Source organism: Rutidosis leptorrhynchoides, chromosome 5 (genome assembly GCF_046630445.1).
Source record: "Rutidosis leptorrhynchoides isolate AG116_Rl617_1_P2 chromosome 5, CSIRO_AGI_Rlap_v1, whole genome shotgun sequence".
NCBI classification, from domain to species: Eukaryota; Viridiplantae; Streptophyta; class Magnoliopsida; order Asterales; family Asteraceae; genus Rutidosis; species Rutidosis leptorrhynchoides.
Window position 1 is genome coordinate 145,051,552 of NC_092337.1, and position 16,830 is coordinate 145,068,381.

Consider the following 16,830-nt stretch of genomic DNA (forward strand, 5'->3'; position numbering starts at 1 on the left):
ACATTTAATACATGTTATATATAATAAGTATTATATATTATATAAATATTATTTAATTGTTTGTATTATATATATTAATTAATTAGTATTATATATTATATATTAATAGTTATGATATATTAAGTATTTAAGTACTTGTTGTATTACACGTTATACATTAATAGTTATATTATATTAAGTATATATAAGTTTAGATTTATTATGTTATTATATTTAATATAAATGAATTATTAAAGTATATATTTGTATAATCTATATTATATAATTTATAAAGTATATGTATTATATTAAATTGGTTATGTATTAGTAAATATTTATTAGATATATTAGTAACATATATAATTATTATTTAAGTAATTATTTACAGATTTTTATATTTAGAAACAATAATATTAAATTATTATAATTTATATGTATTATAGTTATCCCGAAAATAGATATATACTTCCTAAATTCATTTTTAATTAAAATAATTATCAAATAATAAAGTTTATAATTTATATAAGATTCCTTTAGTGCAAAAAACCTGTAGAAAATTTTATAAAATTATTCTACCTTGTTTTTATATTTATTTGTGTTTATATCCTTATTTATCTTCTCGGTTTATATGGAAACAAAGTTAATTATGCATAAAATACTAATTCAAATTAAACAATAAATTTTATAATTTTTATAAGTTCTATATACTGTAAATAAGAGTTAAAAATATAATTTCAAAAATTATATATGTATTATTATTTATTTTATATTTTCTTGTACTTTATCCATTATAATCGGTATTAATTAAATAAAATAGATTAATACTTAATAAATAAGTTTTAATAATTTTTCCAGTATCTATGTAACCTAATGATTATATAAAATTTTTATAAAAACTAGTTTAATTCGTTTAGTATTTATTTTATATTTATTTTCTTATTTTCTCTCGGTTTATATAAATACATTACAAAAATCAATTAAAATACTAAATATATTTATAAATATGATTTTTTATTTTTAGCAGTTTTATTACATACTTATAAACTTATAAAATGTTTTATAATTAATGTATTTTCTCTTTTTCTATTTATTACAAATTTTATATAGTTTTCATATTTAGTACTTATTAAATTCGTTTTTAATTATAAATAAAACTCCAAAAACTACTATAATTATTTTTACATTATCTAACACTGTTCTAAATACTTTTTTAATGCAAAACCTACTGTTCTTATATTTGTATACGAATTATTACTATATTTTATATTTATATATATATATATATATATATATATATATATATATATATATATATATATATATATATATATATATATATATATATATATATATATATATATATATATATATATATATATATATATATATATATATATTGTTTTCAATATTAAATATGTAATAATTATTTAGAACAGCAAATAAATTAAGTTTTCAATTTCAAAACTCTTTATACATTAAAAATAAGTTACAAAAATTTTAGTTTCACTTTTTGAAGTCGTTTGCAATTTTTTTTTTAATTTTAGCTTATATAAACCCTAGTCGATTAATATAATTATAATAAATATATAATACATCATAAAAATATAGTTTTTGACTTAGATCATCTCTATAACATTATTAGGTTCTGGAAAAATTGTTTCCACGAATTTATATGTTTCATAGCTATTTTATTTAATTTTGTACATATACCGATTATATATATACATATAAACTGTTTTTAATTTATAAAATACATTTACTGATTATAATTTTGAAAAAATATTTTTCTAAGTTATGTTTATACAAAATAATGATTTTAAAACCTTTCAATTAATTATTTATCTATTAAATTAATTTATAAAGATTTATGTAACAAAAGAAGCCGATCGGAAAAATATATATATATATATATATATATATATATATATATATATATATATATATATATATATATATATATATATATATATATATATATAAAGAAGTAGATAAAAATATAAAAGAAAAATATGGAGAACTTACAAATTTTATTAGGGTTTAAGAGGATCCAGAGATTTTATGAAAAAAATTATGAGGCTTTAACATGTATTTATAGGATTAAAATACTTGGAGAGGAAGTAATTACAATTTGAGTACAATTACAATACTTTTCATTTTATAAAATTAATTCCTTCTCTTTTTATTTTATTTTATTATTTTTGGTGGCCGACTTTTTTCATTATTTTTATTATTATTTTTATTATTTATTATGTTTTTTTCGGCCATATTTATGTATATATGTATTTATTTATTATTTATTATTAACCGGTTTTATTAAATAAATATATATTCGGTATTTCTTATAACATAATTGTTTATATTATTACTTTTATAATTACTTACTTTTATCAACACAAAACTTTTACATTTTGCGTAAATACATTTTTATATATTTTTTATAAATATTAATACATACTTATATATTTATTATAATATTAGTAATAAATGTTAGGATTAAGGTTTACGATTAATTAATTACGAGCATTTATTATATCTGGATAACAACCCTAATGATATTATACAGAACAAGCTAACGAAACCTTAAGGGTATAATAGTCATTTCAGGAAGGAAAAAGTGAGGGTTGTCACATTTGTTACCATTAACATAAATATTAATAATAATAATAATAATAATAATAATATCAGTATTAGAAATGTTATTATTTTAATATATTATATATAGATATAAAAGTTGATACATTTGATTTATTATTGCTATTATTATTAATATTATCATTATTATGACTAGTGGTAAAGTGATAATGTAAGTTATTATGATTAATATTAATATTATTAATAGACATTATTATTATTAATATTATTAGTATTCTATTATTGTTAATATTTGTATTAATAATTTATTAATAACATTATCAATGTTATTATCAAGATTACTATGAACATTATCATTAATAATTATTATTGCCTGTATTATTATTATTATTTATTTGTTATTATTAATAATAAAATTATTATCGATGTTATTAGTATTACTATTAACTTATTTAATTATTAATTATTAATTATTAGAAATATTGATATTATTATCATTATTATAAATTTTATATAATTGTTATTAGTATTAATACATATATATATATTTAATATTACATATTATAATCAGTTACATATACATATACATATGCAAAATACAGTTAAGTTTATAATCAAATACATATACATATTTATATTTATATTTATATAAAAACAGTTTATACATTTTTTTATACAGATAAAAACGTAACTAATTATAGGATCCAAATCAGATTCATTTTGTCAAAACAACTGTATGTGATTGATTGAAAGTACCAATTTATTTACAATACGAACGAATTCTGTTAGCAATTGCTTTCAGCTTTATATTTTTTTTTTCTCTTTTATGTCCTTATTTGTCTGTAAACGAATGACGACACCATAACTCTTCTTTATAGCAGTCGATGAACTCAAAGATGATATACAATTCATTCAATCTCTCAATATCATTATCAATAACCAACCACTACAAAACCATCATCAACCGTTCGAACCATTTAGTTATTTCTTGTTTCGGGTTCTACTTTTATCATCATCGTAAACCCATCAATAATTGATCACCAAAACAATCATCACCAAATAAACCACTAACACAACCCTTCTCTTGTTTCCTTTCTTTTCGTTGATTACATCATCATTCATTCCATTGCCATTGACCATCAAGAACAAACTGCTGCTATTCGATCAATAAGAACCACCAAGAAACTATTTACACAAGCAAACTTTCATTCTTCTATCTTAATCAAACCACAATAAACCCATTTAACCACCTTCTTTTTCCCTCTTCTATTTACAACCGAAAACCATCACCAAGCAACACTATTTTTATTGCATGTTGCTACGCCTCTTTTTCTCTTTTCTGTATAAACCATCATCATGATTGCAACCATGATTGCTTCCATTATTTGTCTTTCTTTCTCTTTTCCTTCTTGTTCCAACTATAAAAAAAACTCTAACCTGTGATGTTCAATTTCTGATGTTGTTGCCACCTATTTCTTTTACTGTATTGATAAAGAAAACGAGAAACGAGTGATTATGATTAGTAATGATGATATGATTTTATATACCTGATATAACTATACATTGGTGCCTCGTTTTTTTCTATTATCCGAACAATACTACTGCAACCCAATCACCCATTGGTTTCTAATGTCGATCAAACCACTAAACCCATATCACCTACTACTGCTTCGAACGTGTAAACCATTACAGCCTTCATATTTTTTTTCTTTTCTTCTTTCTGTCCAACAGATTCGCTATATTTTTTTTTTCTCGAGTGCTACTGTTATTCATTCACCTTCCGTTTCTAATAATTTAATATATACAAGGGAATGATGAGGAGGTGTGATGATAAAGTGATTAAAGATAACAATGTATAGCTGTAAAGATCAAACCTGTCGAGTATTATGATTAAAAGCAAAGTCACGGCTGTATGCCACTAAAATTAAATAACAGATACTTTTTATAACCTAGTGGATTAGTAGGATTTATGGGATCTAGTAAGATTTGGACCATAAAATGCTGGATGGGCTTACAATTAGTTGGGCCGTATATCACTCTGGTATTATTGGCCCGATTAAATGGGGAAGAAGTAAATAAAACAGACACATATATGGTTAAAAGAATTTAAGGGTTAAGTGAATCAGGAAAGTAATAGATGGAGCATGGGTTCAGGGTGTTATGTTTAAGCTAGAGATCTGGGGTTCAAACCTGGGCTGTGGCAATAATGTTTTTAAGGAAGCTTATTTAATCTCTTTAAGGTAGTATTACTTTTCTTATTATTATTATTGTTATTATTATTATTATTATTATTATTATTATTATTATTATTATTATTATAAGTTATTAGTATTATAATTAAAAGTATTACTATTATTATTTTTATCATTATTATCATTATCATTAAACATGATTTTATTATTATTATTATTATTATTATTATTATTATTATTATTAATATTAATATTATTATTATCATTATTTTTATTTTTATTACTAATATTATCATTATTATAAGTATCATTATTTTCAATATATTATTATTATCATTATTATTATTACTACAAATAAAATAACTTGTATTATTATCAAAAAGTAATATTTTCGTTATTAAACCTAATTATTATTATTACCATCACTATTTTAGTATTATTAAAATCATTATTTTAGAAACCAAAAGTTATTTATGTAAAAATACATCAAATACATATATGATAACTATATAAATATTACCTTACTATTTAAAATAAGTAATATCTAATTAATATATGCAAACGAGTTTGATTTTTATTACATGTTAAATATATGTGTTAATAAATATAAATGATATAGGTTCGTGAATCTGAGGCCAACCCTGCATTGTTCAATGTTGTCATATGTATTTTTACTACAAAATACAGTATTGTGAGTTTCATTACTCTCTTTTTAAATGCTTTTGCAATATATATTTTTGGGACTGAGAATACATGCGCTTTTTAAATGTTTTACGAAATAGACACAAGTAATCGAAACTACATTATATGGTTGAATGGATCGAAGCCGAATATGCCCCTTTTAACCCGGTAAACTAAGAATTAGGAAACATCACTAATTTTGAGAATTAGTGCACCCCTAATTGACACGAATCCTAAAGATAGATCTATTGGGCCCAACAAGCCCCATTCTAGAATTTGGAATGCTTTAGTACTTCGAAATTTATCATATCCGATGGGTGTCCCGGAATGATGGGGATATTCTATATGCATCTTGTTAATGTCGGTTACCAGGTGTTCACCATATGAATGATTTTTATCTCTATGCAGTTTGCGAAATGCCTGATATGAGAATGATGTTTATGAAATATGAAAATCTTGTGGTCTATTAAAATGATGGAAATGAATGTTTACAATAAACTAATGAACTCACCAACCTTTTGGTTGACATTTGAAAGCATTTTTATTCTCAGGTATGAAAGAAATCTTTCGCTGTGCATTATCTCACTTTAAGGATATTACTTGAAGTCATTCACGACATATTTCAAAAGACGTTGCATTCGAGTCGTTGAGTTCATCAAGATTATTACTAAGTCAATTATAGTTGGATATATTATGAAATGGTATGCATGCCGTCAACTTTTGATGTAAAGGAAAGTTTGTCTTTTAAAAACGAATGCAATGTTTGTAAAATGTATCATATAGAGGTCAAGTACTTCGCGATGTAACCAAATGATGAAGACTTCGTCCAGATGGATTAGGACGGGCCTTGACACATCGCACATCAAAAAGGAAATTTTTGATTTTTACAGTAAGCTTTTCAATGTCTCAGAAGCATCTAACCCTGATTACAACTCATTGAATTCCCTTCCTTTTTCCTCCATCTCGGTCGACGATGCTATTATGTTAGAATCTCCCTTCACAAAAGCCGACATATGGGACGCATCAAAGAATGCGATTCTTCAAGCGCCCCAGGCCCGGATGGTTTTAACCTCAATTTCTATAAATAATTCTAGTGGCTCATTAAAGATGAATTAAAGGCGGCCCTTGATTGGTTTTGGGCTAAAGAGTCGATTTCAAAAGGTTCCAATGCTAGTTTCCTCACCTTAATTCCAAAGAAAAACATACCGATGACTTTAAGCGACTATCGACCATAAGTATAGTGACCCGAACTTTTCTATGTTTATATATATTAATTGAGATTGATATTTACATGACTAAATATTTCCAATGTGTTAAGCAATCAAACTTGTTAAGACTTGATTAAATGAAATAAGTTTCATATAGACAATTGATCACCCAAGTTGACCGACGATTCACGAACGTTACAAAATTGTAAAAACTACATGTTGTGGTATATATAGACATATATATATGGTTGACATAAGATTATGATGAATAAGTATCTCACTAAATATATTAACAATGTGTGATATACATAAGAAATGAGATTACTAAGTTAAGAAACTCGAAATGATATATATAACGATTATCGTTATGGTAACGTCTACTAAATACATATGTATCATATTAAGATATTGATACACTATATTTAACATGATAAAATGATATTTAAATATATCATTAAGTGTGTTAACAATGAACTACATATGTAAAAACAAGACTATTAACTCAAGAATTACGAAACGAGACTTATATGTAACGATTATCGTTGTAACGATATTTTAATGTATATATCATATTAAGAGATATTCATACATCATAATATCATGATAATATAATAATTTAACATCTCATTTGATATAATAAACATTGGGTTAACAACATTAATTGAGATCGTTAACTTAAAGGTTTCAAAACAACATTTACATGTAACGACTAACGAAGACTTAACGACTCCATTAGAATGTATATACATGTTTTGTTTTGATATGTATTCTTATACTTTTGAAAGACTTCAATACACATATCAAAGTACTTCTACTTAACAAAAATGCTTACAATTACATCCTCGTTTAGTTTCATCAACAATTCTACTCGTATGCACCCGTATTCGTACTCGTACAATACACAGCTTTTAGTTGTATGTTGTGATGCCCCGTACAAAACCATCATGTACGAATCATCAACAACAGGATCATTACAAGGTTAAGTACTATATGCGATTTCAAAAAGAGTTTGCATTCATTAATAAAGTGATGTCTAAACCAACATCGAATGTTTTACAATCCAAAAGCATGCTTCACTAAGTAGAAGCAAATAATAAGTGTATGTGACCACAACGGTCGTTACAAGTCATAGTTCAAAAGTAGTAAAGTATGAATGCAATATAAAGTAGTTCATGCGACGATAACTCTAAGCAGCGGGTGTCTACAGCACGACTAGTACACAGCGGAAGCTAACCTCAAGCACCTGAGAAAAACATGCTTAAAAAGGTCAACACAAAGGTTGGTGAGCTATAGTTTAAGTATAACAGTATATAAGGTAGGCCACGAGATTTCAGTGCTACAACGAGCGTTTCAAAACAGTATGATAAAGTATATGTTAACCGTGGGCACTTGGTAACTAACTTAACGTTTATACCCCCTGAAAGTACACTTGGCAAGTGCGTATGTCTACAAAGTATTAAACACTCATTAAATGCTAGCGCTACTAGCCCGAGTGGGGATGTCAAACCCTATGGATCCATATCTAAGATTCGCGTTCACGGTTCAAAAACCAATGATTAAACGTTACCGAGCTAAAGGTAATGTTTATGCCGTTGTATAACCCACACATATATAAGTTTAAGTACTCGTGCCTAGTATGTAAAACATAAAATCTGCATGTATTCTCAGTTCCCAAAATAAGTTAAAGTAAAAAGGGAATGCTATAACTCACAATGATAATGTAGTCGTAAAGTCGAGTCGGGAAAAGTGTGCAAGTAATCGGTCCAAAAGTCCTCAACCTAAGTCAAATAGTACTAAGTCAGTAAATCGGCCGAATAGGTTTAAAAGTATGTAAATAAGGTCTTAAGGGTCGTCATCATTCATCATCAAACAAAAGGCGTAAAGTAAGTTTCGTTCCTGAAAGTAGTTTAAAACAAAGGCTGATTTTATCAGTCACCACGGCCTCTACCCTTACTGAATCAAGGTGAGACCAGTGGCTATGGCTCCGTATATAAGTCCTTTAAGTGTGGTAAAATTTACAGAAGCAAACTCATCTTTGTTTGACCGTGGCTACGGTCTAAGTGCGAGTAGGTCAGAAATTTCTGCACAACGTTAAAGGACATAGTGACGATCGGAGGGCCATAAATCCTAAACCGTAACTCGGATTAAGATGAGTCCTATATGAAAAGTTATCTACTAGAAAAGGTATATTTGAAAATCATAATCACAACAGCCCAGGTCTACTGGTCTGTTACAGAAACAGCAGAACAGTAGGCAGAGAACAGTAAGCAGAAAAATAATGGGTTCCGGTGGGTTTGGTGTTTGATGTTCATCATGGTTCTCATCCTTGCTGCCTATAGCTTCAAGTGTACAACTCATTGATGTGTTTACATCATATTTACCAAGTTTTGACCATCATAACCCTTGTGCAAGTCCAAGACATGTAGCACAACTTCACTTAAGAGTTGTAAGTGTTTTGATGAACTAAAGTTACATCAAAGTCTTAGATCTAACACATACATGAACTTTAAAGATATTAACAAGTTACAAACTTGAAAGTAAACTAACTAATCAAGATCTTAAGATGTAGAACATAGTCCTTAGTTAGATCTTGAAGATCCAAGACTCAAAAGTCTAGATCAAGCATAAGTATACAAAGTTATATTTAAAGAAAACTTATTTGTGTGTTCTTGAACTTTCAAAGTTAACTTTTAGTTCCAAGAGATATGAGATCAAGACTAACTTGTAGTACTTGAACAACAACAACCAAAATCATAAAATTAAAGTGCAAGTAAGACTAAATAAACAAGTAATTAGTTCATGGTTTGTTCATACTTTAAAGATTCAAACCAAAGTTTGATCTTTAAGAAAGTAAACTTTAAAGTTTACTTCATGAATCACAAGTATGATTTTAATCAACACATGAACTTGCAATCCTTTAAGAAAGTATATGTAGAACATAACTAGTAAGTTAAGTTCTTGTGTGTTCTTGAAGATACAAGATAAAAGAAGAATCAAACTAGAAAGTTTATTCTTGTAACAAAGTAAGTAAGTAACTAACAACTACTAGAAATCATTACAAGTAAACAAGATTAAAACAAACAAAGTATGATGATGATTATGGGTGTTTAGTATTCGGTTTTGGGACAAAGAAAGAAAAGAGAAAAGCTTCATGTTACTTACAAGTGTTAGAGAGAAATGAGAGAAATTTGAAAGTGAGTTTGAAGTGTGTGTTTTGAGAATGAGAAATGAATGAAAGGTACTAGTGAACAAGTAGTAAAAAAAAGAAAACTCACCCCTTTTACATCCCAATGCCGATGGTTAGGAGGGGTTCCAAGGGGGAGGGATAAGTCCACTAGGTTTATACATGTAAAGCTTATAAAAGGTGGTTACTAGATGGTTGTTTATGGGGATTACATGTTAACTAGATTCCATGCAAGTTAACTAACTAGTTACAAATTAAAGTGATACTTACATGAAGTAGAATGGGCTAGTTAAGTCCATGTATGGTGTAGGGTGGGCTCTTTAAGTCCATGTACAAATATAAAGCCCAAGTTCCAAGTTATTAACAAATAAATCCAATTAAAGCCCAAGTAACTAACTAATCACCATAGTTAATTAAAATGATTAATAAACTTAATCATGAATGCAAATAATATCTAAAAATAAAGTTCCGGGTGTCACAAAGACGTTTCGGGCAATTAAAGTCAAGTTCGGGCAATCATGGCAACATGTAAATGTAATAACGTACATTCGTTTAATCACACGTATTAATAATAATAATTATTAATAAATAAACGTTGAAAATTCCAGGGTCGTTACATTACCCACCTGTTAAAGAAAATTTCGTCCCGAAATTTTAAGCTGAGGTAGATGGAGGAGTTGGGAAAAGGTGAGGATACTTCCGCATCATTTGATCCTGTAGCTCCCAAGTAAATTCAGGTCCTCGTTTAGCATTCCATCATACCCGGACGATCGGAATCTTGTTGCATTTCAAAGTTTTGATCTCACGATCCATAATCTCAACTTGTTCTTCCACAAAGTGGAGTTTGTCGTCAATCGTAAGTTCCTCAAGTGGTATGATAAGTTCAGGTGCGGCAAGACACTTCTTCAAGTTCGACACATGGAAGGTAGGATGAACTGAGCTCAATTGTGCTGGTAGATCCAAACGGTATGCAACGGGTCCAACACGTTCCAAGATTTCAAAAGGACCAATGTATCGTGGGTTTAACTTTCCATGTTTTCCAAAACGGATCACAACTTTCCAAGGTGCAACCTTCAACATTACATGATCACCAACGTTGAATTCAAAGTCTTTACGTTTGAGATCGGCATAACTCTTTTGGTGATCACGGGCAGTCTTAAGTCTAGCTTGAATCTGAGCAATCTTCTCCGTTGTTTCGTGGACTACCTCGGGTCCGGTGATTTGCTTTTCGCCTACTTTGGCCCAACAAATAGGGGATCGGCACTTACGGCCATACAATGCTTCAAAAGGCACGGCATTAATGCTCAAGTGATAACTGTTGTTGTACGAGAATTCGGCTAATGGTAAATGCCTTTCCCAAGCCTTTCCAAAATCAATGACACATGCACACAACATGTCCTCCAATGTCTGAATCGTTCGTTCACTTTGCCCATCAGTCTGAGGATGATAAGCAGTACTCATGTCAAGACGAGTTCCCATGGCTTCTTGCAAAGAACGCCAAAATCTAGAAGCAAAACAGGGATCGCGATCAGAGATGATCGATAAAGGTATAACATGACGAGATACAACCTCCTTGATGTATAATTGAGCAAGTCTTTCCATTGTATCACTTTCCTTCATCGCTAGGAAGTGTGCAGATTTGGTAAGGCAGTCAACAATAACCCAAATAGTATCGTATCCGCCCACCATCTTTGGTAGCTTGGTGATGAAATCCATTGTTATCCGTTCCCACTTCCATTGTGGGATTTCTGGCTATTGAAGTAACCCAGAAGGTCTCTGATGCTCGGCTTTAACCTTCGAGCAATTCAAACACTTACCAACATAAGTCGCAACGTCCTTCTTAAGATTCGGCCACCAATACTATTCTTTAAGATCGTGGTACATCTTGCCCGCTCCAGGGTGAATCGAATATCTTGATTTGTGTGCTTCATTAAGTATAAGGTTCCGTAGATCTCCATAAAGAGGTACCCAAATTCTTCCGGCATAACATCGGAGTCCAGACTCCCTAACCTCGAATCGAGAGACAAGTATGTTCAAATGTTCATGAGATATATTCTCCTCTTTGAGAGCCTCATCTTGGGCTACTCTGATCTGGCTGTTGATGTTCGAATGGATGGTGATGCTCAGAGCCCTAACACGAAGAGGTGCCGTCCTCTCCTTTCGGCTTAAAGCGTCAGCTACAACATTGGCCTTGCCAGGATGATAACGGAGTTCACAATCGTAGTTGTTGAGCGTCTCGATCCATCGGCGCTGTCTCATATTCAGTTGCTTCTGATCAAAGATGTGCTGGAGACTCTTGTGATCGGTGAAGATAATGCTCTTAGTTCCATACAAATAGTGTCTCCACAATTTGAGCGCAAAGACAACGGCTCCAAGTTTAAGATCGTGAGTATTGTAGTTCCGCTCGTGAATCTTCAATTGGTAGGAGACATAGGCAATAACTTTTGATCGTTGCATCAGTACACAACCAAAACCACTCTTCGATGTATCACAATAAACAACGAAATCGTCACTGCCTTCGGGAAGCGATAGAATAGGTGCGGAGGTTAACTTCTTCTTCAAAGTTTGGAATGCTGATTCGTGTACGGGTTCCCAAATGAACTTCTTGCCCTTGTGAGTCAGTGCGGTCAAAGGAAGCGCAATCAGAGAGAAACCTTCGATGAATCTTCGATAATAACCGGCGACACCTAGGAATTGGCGAATGTGAGTTGGAGTAGTGGGGGTCTCCCATTTGCTGATGGCTTCAATCTTGGAGGGATCGACTTTGATACCCTGGTCGCTCACAACATGACCCAGAAATTGAACTTCCTTCAACCAAAATTCACACTTGGAGAATTTGGCGTAAAGTTGCTCTTGTCTCAAGAGTTCAAGTACTAGTCGGAGGTGTTGTTCATGCTCTTCTTCGCTCTTAGAGTAGATGAGAATATCATCTATGAATACAATAACAAACTTGTCCAAGTAAGGCTTGCAGACACGATTCATAAGGTCCATGAACATGGCAGGTGCATTTGTCAAACCGAATGGCATCACGAGAAACTCATAATGACCATAACGAGTTCTAAATGCAGTCTTCATTACATCGCTTTCTTTCACCCCTCAACTGGTGATAACCGGATCGCAAATCGATCTTTGAGTAGACGCTCGATCCTTGTAGTTGGTTAAAAAGATCATCAATTCGTGGAAGAGGATACCAATTTTTGATAGTCAATTTGTTGAGTTCACGGTAGTCGATACACATACGGAAGGATCCATCCTTCTTCTTCACAAATAACACAGGTGCGCCTCAAGGCGAGAAACTTGGTTGGATAAATCCTAGATCAAGTAGTTCTTGTAGTTGACTCTGTAATTCTTGCATCTCGGAAGGTGCGAGTCTATAAGGTGCGCGAGCTACAGGTGCAGCTCCTGGCACTAAATCAATCTGAAACTCTACTGCTCTAGGCGGTGGTAATCCGGGCAATTCCTTTGGGAAGACATCGGAAAATTCGTTCTCAATTCGAACGTCATTCACGCTCTTCACCTCAGTTTCTACCGCTTTCACATGTGCTAGGACAGCAAAACGTCCCTTCCTCATAATCTTTTGCGCTTTCACGCAACTAATGAGGTTCAACTTTGAGGTACATCTCTCTCCATAGATAACCAGTGGTTCGCCATCTCCTTGTGGTATGTGAAGTGCTTTATCTCCACAGATAATATCGGCCTTTATCTTGCTCAACCAATCCATACCGACGATCACGTCAAAACTTCCCAGTTTGATAGGTATCAAGTCAATTTCGAAATCTGCACCAGCTACGTTGATAATAGCTCTACGACTAACATGGTCAACCTTTTCAAGTTTTCCATTGGCGACCTCGACAAGCATACTCTCTTTTAACGGGACTAATGACCAATTAATCTTATCGCAAAAATGTCTACATACATAACTTCTATCCGCACCAGTATCAAACAAGACAAAAGCTAAAAGATTGTTGATTTTGAATATACCTGTCACCAAGTCGGGGTTATCGCGTGCATCCCTTGCATTAACATTAAAAGCTCGTCCACGGGGTGGTCCACCGTCTTTTCGCTTGTTTGGGCATGCTTTTCTGAAATGGCCCGTCTGCCCGCATTCATAACACTTCTTCGACCCTGTGGGGTTCGGCTTCCCATTCAAAGTGGTGACCTTGCAGTCTTTTCCGATATGCCCAGCCCGCTGGCATTTCTCGTAGACAACATTGCAATACCCAGTGTGATGTTTGTAACACCTCTTGCATTGTGGTAAGGTTCCCTTGTAGTTTGGGTTGGAGTTGGTGTTGTTGTTTGGGTTGGGGTTTCCACCATTGTTGTGCCTCTTGGCGGGGGTCTGGTCATAGGTTCTCCCCCTATTGTTGTGGTTGTTGTTGTTGTTGTTGTTGTTGTTGTTGTTGTTGTTGTTGTTGTTGTTGTTGTTGTTGTTGTTGTTGTTGTTGTTGTTGTTGTTATCCCACTTTCGCTTTTCGCTACTACCAGCTTCAAACCTAGCCTTCTCCGCCTCATCAATGAAAATCTGATTCATGAGGGTATACGCCATGCGCATTGCTTCGGGAACATTCGGTAGTTTGGACGAGGTGACGTTTCCCTTGATGCTCTTAGGGAGTCCCCAGAAATATCTTTCCATTTGTTTGAATTCCGGGGTGACCATTGTCGGACACATAAGAGCTAGTTCCAAAAATCTCCTGTTGTAGCCATCAAGGTCGTTCCCAACGGCCTTTAACTGCATAAATTCGATTTCCATCTTCTAGATTTCGGTTCTCGAACAATACTCATCAATCATTACCGCTTTGAATTCCTCCCATGGCGTAGCATACGCCTCATCGATACCTTTCGCTTGAGCTAACGTGTTCCACCATGTTAGTGCACCGTCAGATAGCGTGCAAGATGCAAACTTGGTCTTATTATCCTCCGAACATTTGCTAACTCTGAATACTGATTCAAGTTTCTCGAACCATCTGGTGAGACCAACTGGTCCCTCGGTTCCACTGAAGTTATGTGGTTTGCAGCTCTGGAATTCCTTGTAAGTACACCCATTTCGAACGGGTGGGATAACTAGTGGTGGGGGCGGTGGAGCTTGGAAATTTCTTTCTGCTAGGGCTGCGGCTACACGTTCTTGGATCATCTCTTCAATTTGTGCAGCAGTAGTTGTGGATCGACCGTTAGCCATGATGTTCTAAACAAAAATTTTGACTCAAGTCAAAATCCAGTATGCAAGTAGTAATAATACAGTATATAGTAACCAACATGGAATCAAAACATCACATGTTATTAAATAACGCATCTAGGTACAAATACCACAGAATCATCGTACAGTAATGTAAATAGAACATCTTGCAAGAATTAAATAACGCAAAGTTCCATTAATAATAATAAGTTCCATACATCTGAATAAGTCTGTACAATACATAAATAATACAAGAATCTACAACTAGATTACATCATGAAATCTAATACAAAAGTCTTACGGTGAAGGTGGGTGTAGGATGTCTAAAACCTGAGCCAACTACTCCTCGAGCTCAGTAACCCGAGCTCGGAGGATTCCCACCTCCCTTGTCAATTCCTCGACAGTGGGAGCTGGTGGGGCGGGTGGTGCTGGTGGTGCAGGTGGAGCCGGTGGAGCGGATGGTGCTGGTGCTGCCGATGGTGCGGGTGGAGCGGGTGATGCAGACCGCACGAAGCGGGGTGCAGATGTCCCGGCTCCAGAAATAGTCAGCACGTAACGAGGTGCCTTACGTATGAGTGGGTCGGCAGGGTACGCCACAAGCCGCTTACGGGCAGTAACCCTCCGACGCGACCAAAAGCGTCAGTGAAAGCACGACCTCCATTCACCCCAGGAATAATGGTGCCATCAGGACGGTACCGCTTCTTCGGTGGGGTGGAGGGTGGCTGAATAGGTACGTCAGCAGGGTCCTCGTCGTCACTGGAGTCTGATGAAGAATCATCTGATGAAGAATCGGCGGATGAGGAGTCATCCGAATCATGTGGTGGTGGCACGGGTGGCTGAACATGCAGTTCGAAGGTGGCCAACATCTCTCTGTGTCTGCTTGGCGGAATCGGCACTAAACGTCCATCTGAAGTGTGTCGGCACGGCATGCGCATATGGTTGCTGAATGGCCCTTCCCCGAACTCTGCGGGGATCACAACTCCACCGATGCGGGGCTGTGAATTCAAGGGTCCGGGAGCAGACGGAGCTGGAATCTCCGTAGGGCTCACGTGTACATCAAAAGTAGCCACTGGTGTAGGCGGCTGGCTGCTAGTCCCGGAAGATGAAGCGCTGGGGTCACTCGTGTGTATCGGGATCGGTGGATCGGCAACAGTGGTAGGTGGAGTAGCTGAAGAGTCTAAACTGCCCAAAACGCTAGCAGGTGGTACATCCGACATCTGAACAAGGAAAAATAAATTTTCCATGTCAGTAAGTCATAAGCAAGCACGTATTAGGCCAACAGTTTAAATCATGTATAACAATAAGTAGCATGGCAATAACCGCAAATCGTACGAAGGTAGCATGCAATCGAAAGCAAGTAATATCATACAGTAGTGATATCATGTAGTAACATATGCAATATAGTAGTAACAGTAAGCAGCAGCATGCAGTAAGTTCAGCGAAAACAAGTAAACTAGCAAGTTGTAGATTAGTCCTATTAGTGAATCCTACTCGGGTCGGTCTTAAACTCACTAATGCAACCTAATTCCCTACAACCAATACTCTGATACCAAATGTGATGCCCCGTACAAAACCATCGTGTACGAATCATCAACAACAGGATCATTACAAGGTTAAGTACTATATGCGATTTCAAAAAGAGTTTGCATTCATTAATAAAGTGATGTCTAAACCAACATCGAATGTTTTACAATCCAAAAGCATGCTTCACTAAGTAGAAGCAAATAATAAGTGTATGTGACCACAACGGTCATTACAAGTCATAGTTCAAAAGTAGTAAAGTATGAATGCAAGATAAAGTAGTTCATGCGACGACAACTC